The sequence below is a fragment of the Mizuhopecten yessoensis genome, unplaced genomic scaffold (assembly GCF_002113885.1).
Source record: "Mizuhopecten yessoensis strain PY_sf001 unplaced genomic scaffold, ASM211388v2 scaffold11057, whole genome shotgun sequence".
In the NCBI taxonomy this organism is placed as follows: Eukaryota; Metazoa; Mollusca; class Bivalvia; order Pectinida; family Pectinidae; genus Mizuhopecten; species Mizuhopecten yessoensis.
The window spans coordinates 692280-703484 of NW_018408857.1; the positions used below are offsets into that span (position 1 = coordinate 692280).

Here is an 11205-nt window from a genome sequence, read left to right on the forward strand (position 1 = left end):
ACCCCCACCCCCACCCCTGTTAGTCAAAAAAAGTTCTGTAAATTTTCAGATAAATCTCAAATTTTACATATATATTGAAAATTTACACTAACGACTTATTAAGCTAACCAACCCTACAAATCTTGGACCCTTTTTGTTATCTGATAATGTAAATGGCCAAGATTTTAAAAGCATGGTTAGCTTAAAATCTTAATTAATTTCCCTCTAGGCATGGAATATGCAATGGTTAAATTACCCCCCACTGAAAGACATCAGACATCTAACATCTACTGACAATAACAATTCATAGCAAATTCCAATTGATTAGCCTATGTACAATGTAGTAGGTCTATTTCAGGGCATGCATTTAATCCTACAGCGTCAATTTCTCAAAAAATAAAATGACACATCTATTGTAGTGGCAGCACATATGTACATTGCTGTTTACAATGTCAATTTCATCTAACCATTTGATAAACAAACACCATCCAGAAAATTAAATGTAAAGACCTATCAAACAGTCAGATAAAAATTAGCTCACCCAATTACACACCTGAGGAATTTGATGATCCTGACAAGCTCTAGATCTACCTGTAGCTATAATTCAACTGGGAAATCCTTACCATATATGAATTGGAGATTTTCAGTTTAAATATAGATGTCAGAGAACACACATATGTACACTGCATGCTTGTGACCTCTCACTTGACCCCACTATTGTCAGCTGTGTACTACTAGCCAATCACCTCACAAGATCAAGTCAGTTCCCAGAATGGCTGTCATTTGAAGCAGTCAATCATAAAGGCTGATTCATTGTCTGTATCAAATGCCAAAGAGACCTGATATTTGGTTGGTTAATGTAGGAAATCTAACAACAAAAGCATATGTATACATGAATAACTACCAACAGTTTTACACAAAAAAATTGTCAGAATTCTTTGGAAGGGTGCCACAAAATGTAAGATAATGATTTAATAAGAAACTGATCATTTTCTATGAGCACAAATGACAAAAAGTAACATCGTTTTTAACTAACATCTCTGGAAATGACTTCTCGATTTTCTATTGATGTTTGGCAAGTGTGTGTACTCTTAAAATATAAGGAAACTTTTTTTTGACTTCCAAAATCACCGAGGGCCAAGAGCCAACTGAAAGCCCTGTTATTTAAAGCGGACAATTGATTCTTTTCATAACCTTCCGTCATTTGTTTGCTGGCCAGCTAGCTATAGCCTAACAAGTTCCCCAGTTGTATATACATGTACAACTGTGTGTTTGCCTTGAGAGAAAGAACATTACCTGTAGTATTGGAATGTAAAGTATTTAGTTACAAGACTGCTGGCAGAGGTTCAAATACAAAGAATTTGCACCATTGACACACAAAGAATTTGCACTATTGACAAAACTCCGAAGTAAACCTCAATTACTTTAAAAAATAACAAAACAGGCAATTCATTGGAGAATCTTTTACTATAAATATTTATAGAACTTAATTTTAAATGACACAAAACAATCAGATCCATATTTAATGACATTTATTATCCGAGTAATAAATATATTCAAGTTTGTTTTCTTCACATCACACACTGTTCTCAGTCAGTGGTTGACCTGTGGCGAGGAGAAGGATATTGAATATGCCGTGTGTGGGGCTTGGAGATAGGGTGGGGGGTGGATGGGGGGAGTGGGGGCCGGCGGGGCATTATTTGGAGTGTTGATGTGGATACATGGGGTGGGGCTAGAGAATAAAGGACCCCTTGGGAAATCAGTTCAGGCGTAAAATCTTCAGTGTTAATATTAAATTAGTTCACGTAGTTGGGTAACGTTGGGTAAGTATGACGTGGAAAACATGGGGATGGGGTTTGGTTGAACAGTAGGTGGAGTTGTGTTAGACCTGTTAGGATGGTTATGGGGTGGGGATTAGGGTGGGGGTTGGAATGGGATAATGGGGTAGTGGTTGGTGGTGGTGTCTTTTTGTCAGGGGTTGGGGTGGAGGTAGAAGTAGAAGAGAATTTCATGGTAAAGAGCTAGGAGGTTTGTGGAAAAACTAGATTGGAGGGATCCAGGCTTGTGGGGCAGAGTCGGAAGTATTCTAGATCTGTCCCCTTGATCAAGGCATGGTGTGTAAGTAGGGCATAAGTAGACACATCCTTTATGAACAAGATATCTATTGACTTGTACCCTCTTATCTAGATCTTTTGTTAGACATTCATTCTGATACTGCACACCAGTGTTTTGCATATTGTTTTGTGCAAATGACTTGTGTTGTTCAGATAATCGATTATAATTGAAAATCGATCGATTGTACAACCAATTCAGATAAACCGATTGATAAATTTCATGATTGATTAATCGGTTTAAATGTTGCATGCTGTTTTCTGTTGATATCTGTCAGATTTACTTGTAAGTCAAGTTCTAGTAGAAGGTTAAAACCAAAAGTGTAAAACCTTGAAAGACTGTCAAATGAATACACCAAGTCAGCCTTGTTTGATGTTCCAAAAATATAATTGATAATCGTTCATTAAAAGTCTTCCAATAATCGATTATGATTTCAGGTTCTGATGCCCATCACTGAATGTCTGATTTTAAGTGTTGACCAAAAGTACACAAGCCTGTCAAATGAATACACCAACTCAGCCTTTGATTTTACATGGCAAAAATATGCTGCAAATCCCAATTCTAAGTGGTATACCATCATAGTTATGCACATTTAGTAGATTTACCACAATAGATTTACAACAGTTTGATGTTCCGATTATAATCACTTTTGGTCACTATTGGAGCCTCGCCACACTAAGTTGCGATCCTAACAGTAGACTTTTTCTGTGCTATCATTTTTGACAGCTGCTAGAGTCTATTACAATTTGCTTCATTATAGATGGGTGTTATCTGCAATGTTTGATAATGTATAAATCAGGGATGTAAAACGTTTTCCAAGTCACTTCATTGCCTGGGGCAAGTATAGACACCAAAAATCCACTTGCCCAAGCTGAATTTCTACAAGCCCTACTTTTTTTTACTATTTTTTTTTGTCATTAAATGTAACTAATTTTCAGAATGAGTTTAATCTGTTTACAGTAATAAATAGCTTGATAGAATGTGCATATATTGTAAAATATTGTTTTTATTAATTACCAGCGACAGCGGCTACACTGCATGCAAGCATATTTCTGCACACACCTGTCTGTACATGTGCACACACAATATACAAACACAATTTGCCAACTTTACACCTTCCAAGTAATGTTTGGTTAGGTAAACACTATACATGTAGTTCATATCTGAAGATGAAAGCTATAATGATCATATGATGTGGCAGGAACAACCACAGAATTATTGATAACATTATGATACAAAATAATGATAAGTCATCTTCGTAGATAAGGGTTCGTTAAATATTCAATAACCGTATGGTTGTCTAACTCTAGCAAATTGACTTGTATTTTAAAACGCACTAAACAGAAATATTGGCCTCTGCACGCCATGTAATCAAACAGAGGAATACTACTTGTTAATTCAGATCAAGTCATATAATCTTAAGATCTAGATTACCCTTGAGATAGATTCAGAGATGTGACGATAGAAGAAATTAGTGTTTGGGGAGCGATTGAAAAGATAATCATTGGTTACACTTACTCATAATAATAATAATTTGAGGTTCTTATATACCGCTTTATCACAACCTAGTTTGTAAGTCGTCTCAAAGCAGTTCACAAATTATTATCTGTGGTTATATAGGGCCTTTGTAACGAGCCAACATATTTCTCAACTCCCTGGGGAGCATATATCCGGTGCTGCCATTTCGGCGCTCACAGCTAGCATTCTACAATTCTAGCACTGCTCAACCAAGTACTCGTTTATAGCTGAGTAGACTGGAATAAGCGGAGTAAAGTATCTTGCTCAAAGATACAACACAGTGCGGTGACATGACTCGAACCCGCAACCCTTCCGTCACGAGCCCCGCGTCCTACCACTAGACTACCGTGCCTCCGATAATTGATTAAGAATCGTTTTATAGAAATGCAATGGTGTTAACATATTATTTGTTGCGAATTGCTTATGTTTAAAACGATACCATGTAAGAATTATATCCCTTCAAATACTAAGCCGTCATGTGCAGGCTTAACAGTAAAAGTAAGTCAGTGATGATACAAACATATTATATAGCAGTTAGAAATAAATATCGGGAGAACTCAGTTGCTTAATTCTTGTTAGAATCTAGATACATACATGTATATAATATAGGATAAAGGCTTCGAATCATAAATACCTCCACTGAAAACTCTATATATAACATCTACACAGAATTCCGCCTATAATGGATCATGAATTCTGTACTTGATTAATCAGTTTACAGGGCTATCAGAACTCGAACATCACTTAAAAGAAAGTATATATCCTCCCCATAATATATTTTGGTGACAACTAGAAAAGGTTGTTGAAATTTTTTCCATACTACCAGGGTACGTATCTATCCATTTTATTTCTATTTTGACCGTGTGAGTTTTTCTAATCCATTATTATTATCATTATGAGGAAGTAGCCAAATTTCTACCATTTGAATATAGCAATATTAATGTCCCTTGCAAAATTGCACTAACAAAAATTGCTTTGGAACATTTAACGCAAATACTTATTTCTTAATTCTACAAGGTTCGCCTTTGACCAAATTCTGACTCATCTTCAAATAACCATAGCTGTTAATTCATTCACCCCTGAAGACACATTTGAACTCTTCCAATTCAAAGGTTGGAATAGTTCATTATCAAATTTCAGGGGTGAATGAGTTAATAGGGTATATTAAGCATATATATATATATATAAATCAATAAAACGTTTTATTATTAAGTGTTAAAGACTTTCTCCTCATATCTTGTACATACATACATTTTAGACTCTAATTATAATATTTATGACAGTCTACTTCCTTAAATATAGTTCCTAGATGACTCACAATCAGACTCTTGCTTGATCTTTCAATAAACTTAATATAGTTATCATGACCTTGTGACCTTGACCTTTGACCTTCAGTCTCAGCATTCTCCATATTTATGTTTTAAGCCTCCAACTCTTGATTTTCAACTTGAGCAAGAGTGGTAAGTGACATCAATAATCAATTCATTACTTGGCAAGAAATTTGATCTTGTGACCTTTGACCCCTATATATGTCTTTGTAAATAAACATAAATATTTTATTACACAATTCATTCATCACTTTCTGAGATATCAGGTGGTTTTTTTTAATTCAACTGCAAGATGGATTCTAGTTTACAAGTAGAAAGATTTGATATTCAAATTTGATATAAAAATCATGGTTACAGTTTAAAAGCATATATATACAATGTATAAGTTTAAAGAATTTAAACAAAATAAAAATAACTCTGCATACTTACAAATTACCAAAAGAAATTACTATTTCATCCTATTTCGTACTTCAGTCCGAACCATTTTTCACTGAAACACAAAAGAAAGTAACATTTATGAACCTGATACTAAATGGTTTTGCTATAATACTCATAATCAGAAATATCTGTTTTAGAACATGTTTATTCATTCATAAGACATCACATCTAGCCAGTATGCTAAAATATATCAGTAAATCTAATTATCAGGTCAAATCTTCAAATTGCATAGCTGTCAACCCTCCCTCAGTTTGACCAAAATTTGCCAATCTACCTCGAAACTGCCTCATTCAAGTCCATAAACTACCACAAACTCAAAATGTACATCCTGTGGTCAAATAATCCTCCTAGATACATGTAGTTACTGTAGGGTCTGTGATCATAACAGGTGTCTGAATCAAATGAATGCTTAATTTTCTGAGTAATCAATTATTTTGATACAATTAATAAGGGCGAGATAAATTGAACAAAGCAGTTTCAGTTGCATTTCCCATCCTTTCTCCCTCATTGGAAATGTGGAATGATGAACTTGGACATCTCCCTCATACGAGGTTTCAGAGGTTGACACCTATGAAATTTTAATTATAAGGAAATCTCTTACATTGTGTTAAACAGTACCTACATGTATACAGCTGTATCCCCCTAATGTACTTCCAGTGGATATTCCACTTGTCCCTACACCTAGCTAAGTCACAGTGTCACATGTCATGATGTGAGGGTATAAATGGCTGACAGAAAATTCTAAGAATTACAATGTACTCTATTCTCAGAAAAGTAGAAAGGGAAGTAACTCTTACTACAATATATTAACTGATGTTACTATTTTTGCCCCATGCAATTCTATATATTACAGTACTGATCAGTTTGACTAAGCTATAGGTCATGTCAAAGTCACTTCAAGTAGATGAATTTAAATTGACAGGTAGGAAATGTTGTACAGGAAAATATTTCACATAACAGGAATATTTATACTGCCATTAAGGCATAATAATTATCCAAGATGCTATAATATATATATGTATGTACTACTAATGTACAATTATATCTGCTCATACCTGATAGCACCTGAATTCACTGGAAATACACTCTGGTATAGAATCTATTAATAGTCTATGACCTAATGTGGGGAAAATGTAGTTATAAAAAGATCAATGGAAATTTCAGTATTATAAACTACCTACATGTACAATAATGTACAGAATGATATTTATTGACCCTATACTCAAGGGTCAAACTAAGAGCTATATTCTATACATATCACCAAATGTGTCGTAGAAGATCACTTTCCCATCTTTATATTGTGATTTCAACCCTTTCTTGCAAGGATATTAAACCCTAATAAAAAAAATAAAAAAATAAAAAAATCATCGAAATCATCATTCCTGATTAATCTTCATGAAATAACTGAAAATTATCATAAAGAACAGAATATTTAATTTTAAACTCCACAGTACAGTGTAAACCAAGAAATACTTGTCACAGTAAAAACTTCCTTTGTAAATTGCCTTCTGTTTTTCTGTTTGCAGGAAACTTAATGAAAGCAGGAAATATGAATAATTCATGCAGCCTTTCTAATTTTTACTAGCAAATTCACTGAATTATACTACTACAAGTCAATCAAAGAGCTACTTTCAAACTTTAGTTCTTCAGGCATGATCAACCTCGATACTCAAGGAATTACGCTCAATTTTGCTCTCTTCACCCTTGGAATATGTCATAGTAAAATTGAAGGCACGCAGCTAGATATTTGATTAGTCTTGGGTAAATAAACCTGACCAATCACTAGGCTGATACCTGTCTTTTGAAGATTACAGAGGAGTGCCATCTGACTTCAAAGCCAGTCAAATTTACTGTTACACGCAACCGACAGATTATTTTGATGAACATCAAAGGATCAAACTAGTCAGACTCTCCTGTCTCATCCACAAGGTGGTGCACTGCGATTTGGCTAATGGTATTCCAGAGGTGCAGAGACAGCGAACGTGAGCAAACCCCAAGGAGTATCGAGGTCTTGAGAACATTTGCACTAAATGATTTATTTCAAATGTCTGGTTCATCCAAACAAGAATTCCACAGGAGTGGATGTGTCACCTGTGCAGGCAACTCTATACTGAGATTCAGCAATACCAAAACGCGGAAAGTTGAAACTCGACAGAAAAACCCATAATATATGTTAAACATTATTGCTTCTATCATTAACCTACCAAATTTGAAAGAAATTGATTAAAATAAATAAAAAATTCTTGCATTTACTACACAATGCCCTTATATGGCAATGAAAGGAGCATAGCCCCGCGATGAAAAAGGGACAAAACTCTGCCAAATTGCATTTACATATCATGATTAAAAAGCTCATCCAATGCATTCAGGTAATGAAACATTCCACCAAGTTTGACAAAAATTAAAGACAAGAGGCCCAGTGGCCTTAATAGCTCACCTGGTATTTTATTTTTCAATTTAAAACCTGCTGAGTACCATTCAGGTTTATCAAAGGAGTACAAGTAACAAAGTTGCATCTTCCATTTATAAATATTCAATTCCCTTTGCCCAAAGATTCTCTAAAACAAGTTTGGTTAGGTTAAAATCCCTTCAACGGTACAGAAGGAGAAGGATCTTTAATGTTTTCCTCTATTTCCCCTAATGGGCCCCACTAATCTGCCCCAAAGAAGGGGAATCCACACACCTCAGTTTAAACAAAATTGATTCTTTTCTCCCTAAGCATGCTTCAGACTGCATTTGGTTTAAATCCCTTCACTTGTATAGTAGGAGAAAAAAAATCCTCTATTTCCCCTATTGGGCCCCGCTCCTATGCCGCCAGAAGGCCCACACCCTCCGTTTATACAAACTTGAGTCTCCTTTGTCCAAAGATGCTCTAGGACAAATTTGGTCAAAATCCTTCAATTGGTTGAGGAGAAGATTTTTAAAGATTTACCTATTTTCCCCTATTTGGCCCCGTCCCTCTGCCCCCAGGGGGACCATACCCTCCGTTCATACAAAACTGAGAACCCTTTGGCCAATGATGCTCCAGACCAAATTTGGTCAAAATCCCTTCATCGGTACAAAAGGAGAAGGATATTTGATGTTTTCCTCTATTTCCCCTAATGGGCCCCACCCATCTGCCCTTAGAAGGAGGCCCACACACCTCAGTTTATACAAAATTGATTCTTTTGTCCCTAATCATGCTTCAGACTGCATTTGGTTAAAATCCCTTCACTTGTATAGCAGGAGAAAAAAAATCCTCTATTTCCCCTATTGGGCCCCGCCCCTCCGCCCCCAGAGGGGCCACACCCTCCGTTTATACAAACTTGAGTCTTCTTTGTCCAAAGATGCTCTAGGACAAATTTGGTCAAAATCCTTCAATTGGTTGAGAAGAAGAACATTTTTAAAGATTTACCTTTTTTCCCCTTATTTAGCCCCGCCCCTCTGCCCCGAGGGGGGGCTATACCGTCCGTTTATACAAAACTGAGAACCCTTTGGCCAATGATGCTCCTGACCAAGCTTCAGACTGCATTTGGTTTAAATCCCTTCACTTGTATAGTAGGAGAGAAAAAATCCTCTACTTCCCCTATTTGGCCCCGCCCCTCTGCCCCCAAAGAGGCCACACCCTCCGTTTATACAAACTTGAGTCTCCTTTGTCCAAAGATGCTCTAGGACAAATTTGGTCAAAATCCTTCTATTGGTTGAGAAGAAGAAGATTTTTAAAGATTTACCTATTTTCCCCCTATTTGGCCCCGCCCCTCTGCCCCCAGGGGGGTTATACCCTCCGTTTATACAAAACTGAGAACCCTTTGGCCAATGATGCTCCTGACCAAATTTGGTCAAAATCCTCTGAGCCATTCAGGACAAGTAGCATTTTAAAGGAAAAAGTTGACGGACGCCGGACGCTGCACCATGGAATAAGCTCATTTGGCCCTTCAGGCCAGGTGAGCTAAAAAAATGTTTGAGTTATTGCGTAAACAAGCAAAAATTTACAGCAAAAATGATGCGTGCTATGTCAAGTGTGATATGCCAAAAAGCAGAAAGTTGAAACTTGACCAAAAAAAAATGTAATACACAGTGTATATTAACATATGTTGAACATTATTGCTTCTATATTTTAATATGCAAACCAAGGGAACTCAAGTTATCACATGGAACCCTTAAATTGGTTCGGACAACGTAACCGAGGCCAATGACAAAGTAATAACGCTGAAGCCAATGACAAAGTAATACCTACTTGTATGTGTCGCCTTGCATTGCAGGCGACACAAAAAAAATGATGCATGTAGTATAGTTTGATCTGGCCCCACACCATGCAGACATCTATATCTGTCAAAATGTCTAAGTCTGCAAGTGTCAGGAGCAGAGGAAACTCGGACTACACATATTTCAATGACATACACAGAATTACGTTTTAATGAAGGGTCTTTTTAAGTGCATTTAATATAATAAGCTCTTATACGGAATTAGAGTATCTAAGTCCGTGGCTCTTATTATGATATTTCATCTTTAACAGGTTGGGCACAACGGCGCATATGGGTAATAATCCTGCATTTGGGTAACATCTTTGTATGTTATGGTTGAATGCACTTCAAATCTACTTTCACTATCCTATATAAAAAATCAAAATTTTGTACTTCACTATCTTTATTAAAAATCGCTATTTATATGGTTATCATAAACAACTTTTGGCTGAACGTTTTTTTCGTGTTATGACATTTTCGTGATTTTAGATGTCCCAACTTTTCTAAGGCTTCAAAGGTCTTGAAATACTTTCAAAACCGAAAACTGTTCAACCTAAAGCTGTTTGTAATAACCAATAGATATGGCGATTTTCAAAAACGTAAGTTAAGTACAAAATTTTGATTTTTTATATAGGATAGTGAAAGTAGATTCGAAGTGCATTCAACCATAACATACAAAGATGTTACCCAAATGCAGGATTATTACCCATATGCGCCGTTGTGGCCAACCTGTTAAACAGCTAAACAATACTGAATCATCATATTTTATTGCAAAAAAAGAAATATGAAAATTTGGATGACAATTATAAATGATTGCCAAGAGCGCCAAGAAAACACAAGGAAATAACTTGCGGAAAATCTGGAACGAGTTGTCTTCTTATAACAATTACAATCTTATTGTATCAGGACGAGCTGACCACTTCAAAAAAACGTCCGATATATTGTGGTTTCATACTTTAATCAACATCGTCACATGCTCTTCCTATAGAATATACGTACCTGATCCAAACCAATCCAAACATCAAATCACAAGCAATGTATCAAATAATAAATCCTTAAATGTCCTTCAGGAAAGGGCGACAAATGTTCAGGTCAAAAACTGCATAACAAAATCAAGCAAAACTGAAACAGGAAGTAAAATGTTGTGATTAGGCTAAACACGAGAATATAAACCGTAATCGGACCAATTATTCCGGAATGTAAAAATAATTACCGGTCTCCCGGATCCGTGCACAAAGGATAAAAAATAAGTAAGTCAAACCTCAAGGAAATTGCATAGAAATTGCACGTTCTTACATATATACATTAAATTCAAATAAAGAATGAAAATTTCCCAAGTCACAATTGAACAGGAACGACGGACAGAACCCATTGCATTGCCTTCCTCGCCACGGGAAGTAGAGGGGTGGGTGGGGGGAGGGTTTGTATCAGCAATGTTACGTCAATTAACAATCCATATAACAGTGACAAAAATGGGACAAAGGAATATATACATTTACACTGACAAACAAGTAAGGCGGCTTGTCGGAAGTTAGTCCAGAAAATGTAAAACCTATTCAGAACACATACATTAATGTACAGTTTTGCTTAGTAGACTATTTACTATT

General features: G+C 36.0%; 1 protein-coding gene across 3 annotated transcripts in view; it reads right to left on the bottom strand.

The window, feature by feature from the left end:
- Positions 1–10724, bottom strand: part of LOC110465122 — a 53513-nt gene extending 42789 nt beyond the window's left edge. Inside the window, exons 1-2 of one of the 3 annotated variants that reach the window (XM_021520720.1) lie at positions 10598–10724; positions 5367–5427 (exon numbers count right to left, since the gene is read on the bottom strand). The gene's annotated coding sequence lies outside the window, so the exon portion shown is untranslated. Of the gene's footprint in view, positions 1–532; positions 814–5366; positions 5428–5997; positions 6090–10597 lie in introns of those variants that run through there. The other 2 variants (XM_021520721.1, XM_021520722.1) reach the window with 2 other exon arrangements.
- Between the last annotated feature and the right edge of the window lie 481 nt (positions 10725–11205).